This window comes from Wyeomyia smithii, chromosome 3 (genome assembly GCF_029784165.1).
Source record: "Wyeomyia smithii strain HCP4-BCI-WySm-NY-G18 chromosome 3, ASM2978416v1, whole genome shotgun sequence".
NCBI classification, from domain to species: domain Eukaryota; kingdom Metazoa; phylum Arthropoda; class Insecta; order Diptera; family Culicidae; genus Wyeomyia; species Wyeomyia smithii.
The window spans coordinates 2,170,654-2,188,624 of record NC_073696.1 but is presented as its reverse complement, the minus strand read 5'-3'; the positions used below and the strand labels follow the sequence as shown (position 1 = coordinate 2,188,624).

Here is a 17,971-nt window from a genome sequence, read left to right as displayed (position 1 = left end):
GTAATAATTGCAATATGCACATTATTTACTGTTAAAAAATTAAAAAGCTCATTCTCATTGGCCTTCAATGAGCGAGCATTCCAATTTAATATTATAATTGTTTTATTTAAAATCATTGCTAAATTTTAAATTAGAAACAATTTTAATAGTAAAATTTGTGCCTATTTGAATGGCTTCAAACATTGATTTTGCCTGCAACATGGCGTTCATAAGATCGAACATTGCCTGTTGCAAAAAAGAAAGTTTACCTGCCGTAATAGGCCCCAGGCAGTTGACATTAGAAAAAATATTTTCGGCAGCAATATTAGCTGGAGTAACAGGTGTACAATTATTTTCTAGCGTGTTTTGCTTACCCATATTAACGGTCATTTTCGAACTACCAACACTAGGCGGTATAATGTTCGAACTACCTGTAACCTGTGCATAAGTTAAACGGGTATGCAAAGGAGTAGGTAAACTATGCGTCACTGGTACGCTTGGAGAATTTTGTTTTGAAGTTGGTTTTAATTGAGAAATTGAATTTTGTTTACCTTGCCTTGCCTTAACAATTGCTAAACGGACTGGGCATTGATAAAAAATTGACATATGGTTGCCGTTACAATTCGCACAGCGAAAATTTTTACTCTCTTTCACAGGACATGTGTCCTTTTTGTGAGAAGAGTCTCCACAATTAAGACATTTTTGGTCCATGTTACAGAATTTGGAACCATGGCCATAACGTTGGCAAGTACGGCATTGGGTGATATGCTTTTCACCTCCGCCATACTTCCTATAAATTTCCCACTTTACAAGCACATTATACAAAGATGTGCTTTTTCAAAAAATTTTAGGTTGTTAACCTCATTGCGGTTAAAATTAATTAAATAATTAGCAAGGGAAATTCCAGTTCTCTGACTGTTTTCGCCTCGTGATTTTTGTTTCATTAGAATTACTTGGGTAGGGGCTATGCCAAGTAATTCTGTTAAAGTAAGTTTGATCTCATCAACGGTTTGATCGTTGGTGAGACCTTTCAAGACAACCTTGAACGGCTTGGCGTTCTTGGTGTCATATGTAAAAAATTTGTCCATCTTGTCAGTTAAATACTGAACAAGACGATCACGATCCTTAAAAATATGGTTTTAATTACTACCGTATTGTGGTGTTTGCGAAGCGCGTAAATTTTAACGAAGTAGAAGGCAAATATTCACGACAAATCTGAAATCGCACGTAGTTTCATTGCATTGAATCACTATACCAACACCTTATTCTATCAATAAATTTTCATGATAATTTTTAGACCAAGAACCATGACTATTTTCGTGGGTAATATGTTTTGTATCAGCGAATGGAGTTGCAATTCATTTGTGCGATATATTTATGACCTATTTATAACAGGCCACAATTTTTTGACACTGGAAATGTAATAGTGGTGGTTTTGGTCGTTATAAAGTTGTTTTATATAGGTCGTGTGAACAGTTCGTTTGAAGTTGAATATATGTGTTATATTGGCTCGGCCCCTTGCGCTTTTTGAGTTGTTATTAAGTTGTATATAGGTTCATGCGTTCCTGTAACAGTAACGAGATTTGTCATAAATCAATTACTTAAACTTATTAAAGACTAACCGTGTTACTTGGGAAGGAGATCATCTCAGCATGCTACTCTTTGTTTTATCTACAACCTCTTCTAGACGCGTTGACGGAAAAATGTAACGGTCCAGGGGAATGTGTAACAGCATATGCTGACGACATAACAATAATAGTGCGCTGCTCATCGAAAGTAAGTCGCATTCGAGCCTGTTTTGACCGTTTTGGCAAAGCAGCAGGAGCTAAACTAAATTTAACGAAAACGGAGGCAATGGAAATCGGTGAACCATTTCCAAATTGGGATGGTTTCATCAAGAGAGATGTTATAAAAGTTCTCAGTGTCTTTTTCAAAAACAGTATAAAGGACACTGTTGCTCGAAACTGGGAAAATGTTTATCGGAACGTCAATGGCCTGCTGTGGATGCATCGTCCACGTCTGGTGAATATAAAGCAAAGAGTCATTCTCCTTAATACATACATATGTTCGAAAATATGGTACTTGTCTTCTATCATACCGATGCCGAATAAATACGTGGCACAGTTCACCAAACAAATTGGGTATTTTCTGTGGAGTGGTGTACCTGCACAACGAGTAAAAATGATCGACTGTTTCCGATCACGATCAAAAGGTGGTTTTGGTTTGCATTCTCCAGATCTAAAATCGAAGAGCTTGCTAATCAACAGATATTTGAAATATCTAAATATGACGCCTTCACTAACCCGCTATATGCAAATGCAACAAATCCCATCGGACCTTATTCATCTCAAAATAATAAAACCTGCCCTGGAGAGCATACCCCAAAATATAGCTGATGACCCGTCAGCTTATAGCATATATAAACACCTCTTAAAGCAGCTTTCCCCAGTGGGGATAACTACAAGGCACACAAGGAATTGGGAAAAGGTGTGGAAAAATATCAATCACAGGTGCCTGACGTCTGATTAAGAGTCTATTTATTTTCTGCTAGTTCACGGAAAACTATACCATAATGAGTTACTTTACCGTCAGGGGAGAAGAAAAAATCCCGATTGTCTACATTGCGGACAAACAGAAACCCTCAAACACAAATTTGCAGAGTGCAGGAGAGTGAACAATCTCTGGCAACAAGCTATCTATTTATATAAAAGAGAAGTTTTGTATGTATGTATGTATGTATGTTCCACCATAACTCTCGAAGGCCTGAACCGATTTCAACCAAACTTGGCATACGAGTTCTTTGCACAAAGGAAGTGGTCATAGAAATATTGAATAGGGGGAGGGGTCACCCTTAAAGAAGGAGGGGGTCAAAAGTAATAAATTGTCATACATAATGGAAACCTTTCATTGAAATTTGATGATTTTCGGGTTCTTGGTCATATTTGGAGGCCGGAAGTTGATTTCCAGAGACCGAAACATGATGCCATTCTCAATCCAAGATGGCGACTTCAGGTTTCTGGGAAGTCAATCAAAACTGTGGAAACACTCACAAACCCCCCAATGTTGGTATTTTCGGAGCAAAAATGACTTTTAAGAACCAGTTATCGGTGCCTGACGATACTTTGAAACTTGGGTTGCCGACTTTCGGTTTCTGGAAATCTGCGAAAATTAATAATTGAATCATATACTTCGCAATATGGGTATTTTCGGAATCGGAATGACGTCGTTATATGAAAATCGATCATATATTTCCAAATATTGGCCTTTTTTGAAACGTAGGGACGTCTGTTTGCAGCCGAAAACAGGCTTTCGTGCCAATGTTTCCGGAAAAGTGTTTCAAAACATCCAACCTGCTTTGATCCGTTTTTGGAACGATTTCTTGACATATTTCTTGCATAATTTGATAACGGAGAATCCAATCTAGCGTTTTGGTTAAAAAATATGTTTGGAAAAGCTGCTGAAGCTCAACTGTTACCGAATAGAAATTTAGTTAAGAGCATCGATCATAAGATAAGAGCTCCTAAAATCCAGCTATTTATTTAAAAAAATATTTTGTATGTATGTATGTTTAACCAAACTTGGCATACGTGTTCTTTGTACAGAGGAAGTGGTCATAGAATATAGAATTGGAAAGAGTAAGGAGCAACCCTCAAACAAGGAGGGGGTCTCAATTGGTCAGAAAATCAATTGTTTTCGTGCATTATGAGAACTTTCTGAATGAATACGGTAGTTTTTGGGCCTTTGTTCATATCTGGAGACCGGTAAACTGATTTCCAGAGACCGGAACATGATGTCGAAAAGAGAAAGGGGCAGCTATCAAAGAGGGAGGGGGTCTTAATTTATAAGAAAACCAGGTCTTTTAGTGCCCTTTGGGATTTTTTTGAAAAGGTACGATAACTTTCATGCCCACGGTCGGTCATGGCCAGAACTTGATGTCTAGGGACCGGAATATGATGTTCGATGTTTTCCTAAAACAAAAAGGGCGACTTTTGGTTTCTGGGAAGCTGTATACAACTGTAGAAAACGTTTACAAACCTCCAAACATTGGTATTTCCGGAACTAGGATGACCTTTAGAAAGCAGAAATAGAAGTCCAACGACATTTTTTTAAATTCAATATGGCAACTTCCGGTTTCAGAATTTTGTGAAAAACGAACATATGCTCTGCATTATGTATATTTTGGATATCAAGATGACGTCCAGAATCCAAATATTCATGTCCGGCGCAAATTTTTAAATCGTGCATGGCGGATTACATTTCCTGGAAAGGTTACTAGAATACAGAAGAAGGCATGGACGTAATATTTAACGTTGTTTTGAAATCAATTCCGCGATTTCTGCTTTCTGTCAAGCTGTGTAAAACTGAGTAAAATGGTTAAATAATGTCAATATTTCTAGACAGAGAACTATGTTAAGACAATGACATCGGGCGTTCAACGCTATTTTCAAATTCAAGAAGAAAAATATTCAAATACTCCCTGATATTACGTTCATAGGTCAGAGCTGACTCCCCAAAACCGAAAATTGGTCTCCGAACGTTTGGTATAGTGAGGGTTGTTTTTCTGCATTGAAATTTATTTAAAACTTGAGGAAAATGTGAAGATTGTCCCCGTATCTCCAAATTGTTAATTTATTCATGATGTTCATGAAGACTGATGTTATAGGATGATGTTGATATTGCTTACACAAAAAAAGTAAAACGAGAAGACATTGCAAGCAATAATTTAAACTATCAGAGGTGAGCTTAGGCTATTGATTATGTAATTTCAGTGTGATTTGAGTTTATTGTAAGTTAATTGATACCGTCGAAGATGCTGATGAGGCAATCCATTTTCCAACGGAATTTTTGAACTCACTCGAGCCAACTTGGATGCCTCCGCATCGATTCTTATACAATCTTATGCAAAAAGACCCCGAAGAAAACCACTGACGAAGACGTTCGATTATATGGAAATATAGAAAATTATAGAAAAAGCTGAAATTTTTACACGAGCAAGGGCGGGTACATTCAGCTAGTTACAAATATTAATCAAATATTACAGCAAAACAATATAAACTTTGACGATCTGCATTACTGTACAATAAATTGTAGTAGAAGAATTAGAGGTAGAGTGTTAAAGATGTTCATTAGATATGAAATGTACAATTTAGAAGTCTCTGACAATGATAAAAACTTGGAATCTTTAGGAAATTACATGACTATGTATGTTTAGAAAAATGTAACTTTAAATAAAGCAATTTTTGAGTATAAAAAAAAAGAAATGAAGACTGTTTTTTGCAAATGAAGTCATGAGTTATAGCTTATTAATTTTTGCAAGGAAATACGAAATAAATTCGTCAACATGCTTTATAATGGTTTCCAAGATACTATGAGATTATGCTTGAAAATAAAACATATGTGTTATGAAAGTAAAAAAATGAATCGAAGTTTTCCTTAACATTAACACCATTTGCATAAATAAATTCATCAGGTAACATGACAGGTAATCAGCATTCAAATCTGTAAAACAATGAACTTTAGGTACATGCATACACATAGTATATTGGAATTGGGCAATTAATTTTACTCCTTTTCAATTTTTTTAAACAAAAAAATCAAAACATAACAAGTATTCCATTCCATCAAGGAGTTTTACACTGAAAAAAATAATATACCATGTATATAGTTTTTGCCTATATTTTTATTTTATTTTTGAGAATAACTTTTTTCCCTAAATATGCTCATGTATGGACGAAATGTATCTTTTCACCGGAAAAAAATGCAGCCGATTCGGAGATTTTTTTAAATCGATTTTTTGTGTTTAAATAGCATTTTTTGCAGTGTAGAAAAAAGACGTAGTCCCACGTCAAAAGAAGACAAACGAAACATTGAAAACTATAGCGGAATCACGTCACTTTATGCTAGTTCGAAGGCATTCAAAATCATCGTCCGTTAAGCGTTGTTTTCTTGTAGCTCCCAATATATTTCCGTGGATCCCGAAAGATCTGCAGCAACGAATTTGACTCTATTCGTCTCATTTTGTTTGAGCCGTCTGGGTGACGGGGAACAAGTAGACACTGTTTAAAGAGATCATAGAGCTGCTTTCGATCGAGTCGACCACGGAATACTACTGAGTAGGATCGAGAAACTTGGGATTTCTGGTGATCTCATAAAATGGATGAAACCTCGAAAATTGGTTCGGAAGAGTCGGAACATTTCATTAATCTCTTCGGCATCCCACAAGGAAGCAATAGAGGTTCCCTGCTTTTCTCACTTTTCATCAACGAAGTCTCCATCTAACTACGACCTGGATGACTGTCGTAGCTCACATCCATGTTCTTGTTGTAAACCATGATTGCGCGGTCACGTTTCGTCTGCACTTTCATGAAATGATCTCGAAGGCTAATCGTCAGCTGAGATTTATATTTAAGATAGCAACTGAGTTAATGGATCCTAACTGCCTTCAATCGCACTACTGGTGCGCTCTATCCTCGAGTCTTGTTCGGTAGTCAGGTGCCCATTTCAAGTTAACTGAATCGCTAGAATCGAATCTGTCCGTGAAAAATATTACGCATGCTCCCCTGGAATTACACGTCAGACTCGCCCTCATATAAATCCTGATGTGCACTACTGGGACTTGAAACTAGAGCAATAAACTACAGCTCAAGCGGTTTTCGTTGCTCAAATCTTATCTGGAAAAATTTATTGCTCTGCAATACTACAGTAGATGAACCTTTATGCACCGAACATGAAACTTTCCGTATGGGCTGTATAATAACCCATTCCCCGCGGGTGATGCCATATGGCATCACCTGACATATAAACTTTGATAACAGTTTAACAACTATACTTGAAATTTCTAACGATGAAAATATTCTAAGCATTTAGAGAACAGTTTGATCTTCAACATGAAATATAGTTTGTGCCAATTATGCATGCGGTTGCTGAGTAATAAGAGTTTGAATATCATTTTTCGATGTAAAAACTGATTTCTCTTCGCGGGGATAGGGTTAATCCAGTCCGATCTATGGCCGCACTATTTAATGCTTTTTACGAACTTTTTGACTTTGGAATTACGATTGATGTCTTCAAATGACGACTCTCCTGTAGACAACAACCATTTGAGAATGTTGAGTGTAATTGTATATGTAACTTAGATTTATTATGATATTAAGGCTATACTATTTTTTTAAAGGGTTATTAGGTCTGAAATCATTGACCATTCTTTATTTGTTTGGCTAGCTCAAACCAATGAATAGGTATGAGGTAGAACCATCATTATCCGTGAATTTTTGGTGACTCAGCTGCAAACTGTCACGTACGGACTAGCAGCCAGAACCTGACACAGTTATTTTCAATTAATAATTATCAGGTTATAGTGACGCTTTGGCCCGTCGCTTTCAGTTGAAAAGCTTCTGCATAATTTTCGAGCACTTCGTGAGTCACATGAAAGCCAGTCGAAAGCTCTTGCTTTGATTTTGACAACTGAAGGAGTTGAAATTTATACAAATGCAGAGATTATCACCATCACTCTCACATGACGATTCTCAATTGAAAATGACAATAAGCGCTGACGGAGACAGGAGGCTTCCATACAGTAAAAGCAAAGCAAAGCAAAGCCTTGGTGCTACATTCCGATTCGGAACTCGACCTTCTGTTTACTATACACAGGCTTCGCAGCCAACCGTTGAGTGTACAGGACAATTGCGGGGCTAGCGCTACGACACCAACAGTCTCTCCCGAGTCAAGACTCGAACCTACGACGACTGGCTTGTTAAGCCAGCATCGTACCTCAAGACCAGCTGGGGAGGCTTCCATACAGCACTTCACGCAAATATATGAAAGAGGAGAGAAATATTGATCGGAACTTGAGTGACGTATTTATTGGATGCCATTGCCGTTCTAACTACGGCTTGCGGTATTCTAAAGCTTCGATAATATCATAGACTATAGCACGTCTACGCTGTTTGAGTGATAGCTTGCAGGAGGGTATGATAGAATCGATAAGGAAGAAAGTCGGTTACTAAATCTGAATGAGAAGACAAAAAGTACTATAACTTCCCTCCAGACTTAATAACCACTGCACAGTGGGGCGACTCCATACAAAGGCTGGCCAAGCAAAAAAAGTGTCGATGAATGCGACAAAAACTTGAAAAAAAAACGTAATTTATGGACGACCCCTCGAACTAAACTTTGCTCGAACTAAATTTTGCCTAAATATATATATATATATATATATATATATATATATATATATATATATATATATATATATATATATATATATATATATATATATATATATATATATATATATATATATATATATATATATATATATATATATATATATATATATATATATTTTTTTTTTTTTTTTTTTTTAAATAAACTAAAACAACATAAGTAATACAAACTAATTACGAATTGAAAAAATCATCAACAGCATCATCATCTTTCGCTGTGATCGCTTAAATCTCGTGTTGAATTGTTTCCAGAAAATTTGAAGTTCATTATACTTATCAGCAGGAAAAATGTCTTTCGCTGCAATTTTCATTTCGTCTGGTAATTCTCGATGTTTCATTGTTTCATATATATGTTATCTTCCTATTCCGGTTTCTATGGTTGAAAGAGGACATTTGAATACATGTATAACACCATGAATCGACAACTTACTAGACATTGAATTAGGTGGTGCCGCTGAAGTTGAAGGCTCCATAATAAAATTCAACGAATTTATGAATTTGAAAACTAAGACACTGGAATGACACAACGTTCTAAATGAATACGGAAAGATGCGGAGGGCGACGACTGTTCTTTTTTTTCTCATAAAGCAAAATGTGTGCTTTACTTTTGTATGCAAACGAGTGCGAAGCAAAAGTAATCTTCAAACGGGCTATTGTTGGCCGGAGTGTGATAGTATGAATTTGCAGCTAATATTTGACACTTCAATCAGTTCAACGAATTTCATGATCATAAATTGAGAAGAGCTGAATGTTTTTAGTATTGTTTTAAATTTGCAGAAAGTGATAAAGTTTGAGATAGTTAAAATTTCAGATTTGTTTACTGTTTTCTTGTTTAACACTTATTTTATAACTTTTCATTGATAAATTTTGTGATTTTTGCCCAAAATTATATTTTATCCTTAATGATTGAGTACGATATCATAAATTTTCATTAATGGGGTATCATGGTTATGATTAAAATTAATCCTGGATGAAATTTCAACTTCAAAAATAAAAACCAAAAAAAATCTGCTATCGCTTTTTTCACTAAAGTGACAATTTGCGCAGTTTTGCGCAGCAACGGACAACATGCATTTGAAAGCTTACGTTTTTACCTAAATTTTGAATGTAGTCACAACCGTGGCAAACTGCGGCAACTAAACTTTTATGCTACTTTTCTACAAAAAATCACGTTTTTTTTAATTTTTTCTAGTGTCAGGCCTACTTTGACCAAATTTCACAATATCTAATGAAAAAGGTTTGTTTTGTACAATATTTACAACAACTTTTCCTTTGACGTCAAAAAAATCCAAGCTATCATTGAAGCTACAGAGCGTTTCAAAGTAATGTACTTTTTTTCAAGAAAAAGACAAAAACCGTCAGTTCGCCAAGCTTTGAAAAGTCATAAAAAATTCAGATTTTATGATATTGCGTCCGAATTTTGGATTTAGACACTTGAATAGCAATAAAAGAAAAATATTATGAAACAGCTAACGAAAAAAATTTTTTTTGGCTGATGGCCAGCGATTCCTCACTGTGCCCTGGTCTAAAGCTTCTATTATAGCCTGCTGTTAGCCTGCAGGAGGATATGATAAGGTCGATAAGGAAGGAAGTAGGTTACTAAGTCTGAAGGAGAAGACAAAAAGCACTATAACACGGAGCAGGTTACTTCTCAATAAGTAGCACTGCAAAATGATAAAAAAAATCAGAAATGTGCAAACAGCAAAAACGTCCGGACAATGCCACAATAGATCAAACAACTACTGGTCGCAGTGGGGTCCACATAAAAAAAATTCGAAAACTATCATCAAACGACGCGATGCGGTGCTAATTTCAATTGAGGCGCTAAAGGAAAGGAAAGAGTCTCTCTCCGTCAATTGAAATAGTCTTCAGTTTCATTTGAAAGGATCCAATTAACAACAGACGGGAAAAAGAGAAAGAAGTGATTCGGTGACAGTAGCCGTAGGTAATCAAGTGAAAATGAAACTGTTCGAATCGAAATGACAGCGCGAGATATTCAGTTTCATTGTTTTGTTTCGAAAATGTAGAGCCCTGCGAGCAGCACCGTACACTAAAGTCGCTTTTTACGCGGGGGATACGTGCCGCGTAAAAAGAACCGCGTAAATTCCGGAATCCGCGTAAAAAAAACCCGCGTGAAAAAAACCGCGTAAAAAGCGACCTTAGTGTATTTCAAGCCAGTTCTCCGTAAAGGGCTCTATGTGGATGATAGCTTAAATCAACACACCTTTACAGTTAGGATCGCAGCTTTAGAAATTATGTAAAAGAGGTGGATTTTGACGTTGAATATCGTCTAGGGTGGCATTACAGAAAATGGAAAATGGAGTGAAACGATAGAATAAAAGATTTTAAACGCTTACTACGTTGTTACCACTGAACGGATTTCAGTCATTGATATCTCGTTGGATAGTAAAAAAAAAAATACTCTAGTTTATGAAATTATTTTTACTCAAATTTAAAGACGACTGTAACATCAAATTTCAAGGGAAATACGGCTTTTTCAGTCTTAGGGGTGTATCAAAACGCTACTAGGTTTTATGTCCGACGTTTCAGCCTTTGAACTTGGCTTTCCTCAGGGGATCTACGAGTTTATTAAAAACATTTTATAAAAATAGTATTTTTTGAAGTAGAATACTTCTCTCAGGAAGTTCGGCTACATAGGGATGTGAAACGAAAATCTAAAACCGAAAAAAGGGAAAAATATGTCCAATTTCAAATGCTAATAAATCGGTTAGTATTCGATTGATTTCCTTCGTTCTTGCAGCAATAGATTGGAAAATCTTCTAAGATTCTTCCCAAAATAAGAGAATTGTAATTTTATTATTCACACTATTGTATTATTGAAAATAGTCAAGCCTTGTCAAAACGAAAAATTCCGACCTCTGAATCTTCGGTCGTTATATGCTTGCTTCCCAAGCACGGTCGACAGGATCATATACCTTGCAATTGAAAACATGCTATTTGGCCTATATAAGAGCCTGTTTCAGCCGGAGCCGCTCATAATAGTTCTAGACAGCGACAACAGCAGTCGTCCTTCCTTAGCAGCAGCACTAGCCCTGTGGTTGGTCACCACGTCTCAGGAGCAGCGCGGTTCTTCTCAGCGTGTGTCGCCAGACAGCCATTATTCCCCCCGTGTTGGGGCAGCATGAAGATTGCCATCAGGAAATCCAATTTCGGAAATCAAAATGCTTTTTTCAAGGCAAATAAACAAGTCATTGAAAGTTAATAATTTTTGTCAACGCAAACAAGCATTCTGTGTTGCATCCTAGCAATTTAAATTTGTCGCACCCGTCTAATTTACTGAATGTGAAATAGCTTCCACAGTGCATGTGTCCGTGTATCTTAATTCCCCCAATGTTAGGGCAGCTTAAAGGTTGTAATTAGCAACCGATTTTGAACCGCAACATGCTTTTTTCAAGGCAAATAAAAAAATAATTGAAGGTTAATAATTTTCTGGCATCAACACAAGCAGACATTCTGTGCTGGATGCAATCAAATTCTAGTAGTTGTCTAATTTTCACTTGATTTAGTAAACTCCCCACTGTAGGGGCAGCGCAAAGGCTGCGATCAGCATAACCGACATTGAATAATAAACTGCCCTGTTAGAACGCATTCACAAAAGCAGTTAGTTCGACTATGCAGAGCTAATATGAAGTCGATTCAATCAATCAGCATAAACAGAATTTCGTCGTCTCCCAACTGCCAAGTTGCAACATGATGCAACACGCAACAGCGAGCAAACGAAATCGCTTGATGTTACAAACTGCAATAAGAAACGAGTTAAAACCGTTGCGTGTGTGAGAGCACCATCGGTGTTTATTCGCTGGATACACTATCTACTGTCTACTGAACGCAATAATCTGCTTACATGCGACACGGGGACGGGAACATTTTCTTCAACCAAGCTGCACAACACGACACAAAACATGTTATTTTGTTGCTTCAATGAGAGTGCTATCGGTCCGGCTCGACAGAATGTTCACAAGAAATCATTTTTGTGCATCCGTGCTACGAAACTGAGGAAAAACTTTAGAAACTGAAAAAAGAGGTGGAGCTTATCAAATGATCGCTCTGAACCAGAATAAAGTCACACATATTTTTCAAGTTATATCATTCCACCACGTACGTAAAATAATTCATTCCTATTTTCATCCCTATATAAGAGCCTGTTTTAGTCGAAGCCGCTCATAATAGTTCTGAACAGCGACAACAGCAGTCCTACCTTAGCAGCAGCGGGAGCAGTGCAGTGGGTACCATCGATAGCTGATAGCGGCCACAACTGTGGCATGGCTGCGGATAGCGTTGCAGTTGCTAAGCAGTTGGGCCAGCGTATAGCGGCCACAACTGTGACATGGCTATGCATAGCATAACTGTTGCAGCGGGTATATCAGCATCGATAGTAGCAGGGTAAGCTGATGCAACGACACTCCCTTCACTAAAATGCTGTTTGAGTGTGGTAGCGGGAAGCATCAGCAGTAGGCTTGCATGAAGTGAATACATCAGCAAGCAACTTTCTCTAAGGCCTCTGCCATAGTAGACGCGAAAAGCGGCGCGAAACGTTTCGCTCGGCCGTAGGTTAATGTACAGCTCTACTGATGGCTGTAAATTAACCTACAGCCGAGCGAATCGGTTCGCGTCGCTTTTCGCGTCTATTATGGCAGAGGCCTAATGGGAAGTTGAATCATTTTGTTCAGAAGAATATTATTGTCGGTAATATTACAGAGATGCGATTGCGTAAATCCGATTTTGAATTGAACAATTGTTCTTTTGAGAACAAATAAAACACTTATTTGAAGAGTTAATAGCTTTTGGTACCAATAGCAGTATAGTGACAGCCTCAGCGGTAGATGCAGATGCAGCCGGTATTTCCCTGAGGCCGATGTAAAGGTGAATGGGAGCAGCACGGTGAAACAGTTCGGGTTATGCTTAGATGCGCGTCATTTTTCGTTGTTGATATTCCCCACATGAAACGACGCGCTTTCGTATGATAGCGGTGGTATTAGCGGTAGATGCATTTGCCAACACTTTCTCCAGTAAAGCCGTGTCTAGTTTTCAATGTGAAAACACCTTTCTTATTGTGTTTGACCGTGCGCCTTAGTCCTCACTGTCAAGGTAACACAGAGATGTAAGATAAACACTACATCCTATGATAAATTGAACAATAGTCCTTATATGGACAACAAATGAATTAATGAAGATTAAGTTTTGAATTAGAATACTTCTCTCAGGAAGTTCGGCTATATAGGGATGTGAAATGAAAATCTAAAACTGAAAAAAGTGAGAAAAATTTCAAATGCTAATAAATCGGTTAGTTTTCGATGGATTTCCTTCGTTTTTGCAGCAATCGATTAGAAAATCTTCTAAGATTCCTACCAAATGCATGAAATTGCAATTTTATCATTCGAACTATTGTACTATTGAAAACTCTTAAGCCTTGGCAAAACACAAAATTCGACATCTGATTGGTCGTTATACCGCGCTTTCCCAAGCACGGTCGGCAGAGTTATGGACCTAGTAAATTGAGAATGCATCATTTGGCCTATATAAGAGCTTCATCAGATAATAAACAAACATTTCATCGGATATTAAATTGAACAACTGAAATTTGAAGAACACAAATTGAAGAGTTAATATTTTCTCGTTTTGCGCTATAATCCAAAGTTGATTATCTTCATCTACATGCATACTCTGACTATTATTACGTGTTTGCGTCGCTTAGTGTTTGGCCTCGGTCATGCATAACGCAAATAACGGCGCGATGCGATTCGGCAAGACGAAATCTGTTGAAATGTATAGTTCTTCTTCGCCTTAGAAAGAGCTGTACATTTCAACACGGTAAGGCGAATCGCATCGCGCCGGCATTCGCGTTCTGCATAACCGTAGCCTTTGTTCCGTTCCCGTTTAATGATGTCGTATTAAATGTGCATATTACAATTCGGCAGCACTTCAACTTCTCATTTGCACAAAATTTAAAAATATCCAATGAACTTCATTCAAAATATCAGACAAAAAGAAATTACAATACTGCCAATGAACGGTCAACGATTATTTACTAGAAAAAATGACTGACAAGCAAGCAGCCAGGTTATCTTTCTTGTAAAAGTATTCTACTTCAACCTTGCGGTTGTGGCTTTGCATACAACCTTCTTGTGATTTTTTTTTCTCCAAAAACTCTGACATTGTTTTTTCTTAAAAAAAACTTACATAAAGTTGTACCGTTTTTCGTTCAGCGTACAAAGCTTTATGATAGGTTGTCATAGCTATCTATAGGATCTCTCTCAAAGTACCTATATTGAAACGTTGGAGTTAGTTTGAGCTTTAGAGATTATTTTTACTAACATTAATGGTAAGGTGGTTAAAATTCATAGAAAACTTGCTTATAATTCAACCAACCGCGTTTCAGCAATGTTGCAATGCAAGCACTTCCCCAGCACAGCCGACACTAAAGCATAAAAAACGCTTTGACATTGTAAACGATTTGTAGTTGCTGTTGTTGCTTTGTTCGCTCGAGTGCACAACGAGCCTACCACCCGAAGTAAAACTGTCATAAGTAGCGTATAAAAGCGCACGCCATCGAATTGAATTTCTCATTTTTCATCGACCGGCAAAGCGGACAGTTCTTTCTGAAGCAGCAGATAACGGGTGATGGCAAATATTAATCGTTTATAAAAGCGCATGCAGAAAGCACAAATCGATGAATACAAATCGGAGCTAAAAGATCTTTGAGAACACAGTACAGTATCGAAGAGATCGCTTATTCGTGTTTCAAGCCCATATCAGGCAGGATGAAACCATAAGAGGAAGAGGGAAAATGAGATTGTCCGACCAGAGCTTTCAAATCAAAAATATAGCCTTTTAACCTTATTTTCATTCTCTATCAGAAATGATTTCCAAACATTGCCACTTGAAGTTTTCTCAATGGTGGAGTTCAGTTAATCATTGCAGTGATGCGGCCAATATTCCAATAATATACGGCCGAATAAACGGCCGACGAATGATTCGCATATGATTCGTCATATGAGATTGTTTTCAGTGCACTAGAGCAGACCCCGTCCGGGATATCAGTTCTTTGCGTCACACCTGGTTGAATATCTCACCGCAATGCAAATATGTTACCGAGTAACATAAATTTTGCCAGACCAAATGGTTATTGTAGTAGTTGATTGCCGGTGCCACTGAAGTGGCCACTAGCCAGAATCGTCAACGTACATCCAGGATTGGATGGCCTTTACGGGTAGTTAGCCTTCGTTCCTTCAATTGTTGCTGCTGACAATAATACTAATCAACAAACAATTTCAAGCGCAGAGCTAAAGTGCTTTTCAAGTTCAATTTCAGCACACAAGAAGTGTCAGAGTAAACCAAACTAAGTACAGTTACAAGTGGTCCCGTAATTGGACCGTGCAAATATTTTGCTGACGGGTAAGCATTTGCTGATTTCAATGCTTTTAGTGAAGTTCGCTTCTTTGGTTTTTAATTTCAAATAAAGAAAAAACATTTGTAACATATGTTAATATGTATTAGATTTTTCTATTTTATTTTGATAAACAAATTGATCTTTTTCAATGCAGAAAGTGCAAAAAAAACATATTTATATAATTTTATATTGTGATGCGATGACACGTAATGGAAACAATACAGTTATGAACAACATTTAAACAACTGAATAAAAAAATGTTCAAAATTTTAGCCAAGAGAACTGTAATCTTTGTTAGCTGCTATCCATGTATCATTTGCTTTTAATAAGCATTGCTAATATTAAAAATAGACTTATATTTGAAATAGAAATATTTGCTGTAAAAATATGGTTACTCTAGGTTTCACAAAACCGAAACAAATCAATCACGTTATTAAATTCCCTGCTCCGAGCTGCATCCAAAATGTACGACCCCGAGCTTGTTGTTACTGCAAATATGCGCAAGCAATTCCACGGCACAACCATGAGCCATGCGCTTACCTGTCCATCGCACGCGGGGAAGCACGTCCCAGTGGTGAAAATATCAGGAAGCACGACCAGCTGTTGACGGTGTTAATAATCCATGCACACGTTCGTGAGCCTGCGAGTGGGCTCCGACGCCTTCCTGTTGTTTCGTTTTCTTCCTCTTCTTTCTTCCGGAAGTTCGCTTGGTTCATTCACTCGCTGAATAATTCATATGACGCACTTTTACATCGCTGCACGGTCGGTAAAGCAACGAGGCTGACGGCCGAGAATGTACTCTGTGATAGGTCAACCCCGTCAGTGAAAGAGCTTCCAGCAGTCTCAGTAAGACACCAACCAGATCAACGCGCTATCAATCTCACGACCGAAAAACGCCTCCGTGAAAGGAAGTAACGGAACACAAGTGAATGACAAGCTTTTCCCGTTTCGGACGAACGCAAATGCAATCACTCGCGAGTGTTCAACCGCAACATGAGGCTAGGTGATGTTGCCACTTTTCCGAGAACTTTCTTCCACATCTGCACAACATTTTCCCCTTCAATGAGCTAATTTGTGCTGGCAGGACTAAAACATACAGCAATTATCTCGATTAGTACTTGCCAGATAAATAACTATCGACATTCGCGTTCGAAAGAAGACTATCTTGGTACCGAGTGGGCCCTACGACCTCGCGTGGAATTGCTTATATAACTAGACAACACACGCGGTTGAACACTGGAAACACCGAAAAATGTTCCACAATCGCACAGAATGTACGCTTAAACAATCCAAACAATTCAGCAGTTTTTCGCTGTTTTGCTATCCTATTCCATCTATGCTGCGCTCCGGTGAATGGATGCTAGGATAGGACACGGCGCACACACATACACAATCACACAAAGATAGATCCTGGTGCGAGAGATGAATTCACAATCAAACAAACTGAGCACCATCCAGCGAGAGCAAGAGAATACGCGATGCAAAGCGGCCAAATAGAGTGCCAATAAATTTCACACACTTTTCATCTTCCTGTTTAGCAAATTTACTCGGAAAAACTTTAACCGATTGCACGAACCAACCTCGGGACGGTCATTAAAAATGTACTCAATTGAATTTCTGGCACTGTTCCAGGTAATCGAGCGTGAATTGCACAACAAGTGAGTCCAATCTGTACCGAGTACGAGAAAAATGGAACCTTTTCCTGTAGGAAAGCACTCCTCCGCAACAGTACGTGTTTACGGCCCGCGGTGACGTCACTCACTGGCACTGGCTGCCTCGAGATCCCGGAGCAGAAGCAACGAATTTTCCTGTCCCATTCCTAGCAGCTGGTCCAGTTCACACACAGACTCGTACCACTGACCGACAATAACCAGCGACAGGCGTTCGGTTTCCCAGCCTGCACCGTGTCTCTAAAACTGCACACAACACACAACCCAGAATTTCCTCTGTTGAATGGGGAAAAAAAGCACTGCTGCAGCTTCTCGCGTGATCTCACACTGTACCGCGGGCGGCTACGGGCAGATGCCACGACGTACCAGTCTCGGCATATCCGCTTCGCACACACATAGTCACACTTGATGAGGCGATGAAAACATAACCAGCCAGCATCCTCTTTCTTTTTTTTTTTGCCGTGTGTCGAGTTATGCGCACCTACTACTAAGTATATCTTCAGCGAAAAGCGTGACTCTTTTCCCATTTTTTAGCCTATCATCTAGCAGACCCTAAACTTACTTCGGTTGCATGCTACTAAAGTGTACCCACAACCGAACCGGGTGAAATACACCACGCACAGAGTACGGAGGCACTGGCTGTTATGTGTTGCTTTTGTCTCGTTGTTATTGGGAAATATCCGATG

General features: G+C 38.2%; 1 protein-coding gene across 8 annotated transcripts in view; it reads right to left on the bottom strand.

Annotated features, from left to right (window-relative positions):
• LOC129732609 (uncharacterized) overlaps window positions 1–17,558 on the bottom strand; it is a 283,879-nt gene extending 266,321 nt beyond the window's left edge. For 7 of the 8 annotated variants that reach the window (XM_055693610.1, XM_055693612.1, XM_055693614.1 and 4 more), the window contains exon 1: window positions 16,156–17,558. The gene's annotated coding sequence lies outside the window, so the exon portion shown is untranslated. The remainder of the gene's footprint in view (window positions 1–16,155) is intronic. The other variant, XM_055693611.1, reaches the window with a different exon arrangement.
• Between the last annotated feature and the right edge of the window lie 413 nt (window positions 17,559–17,971).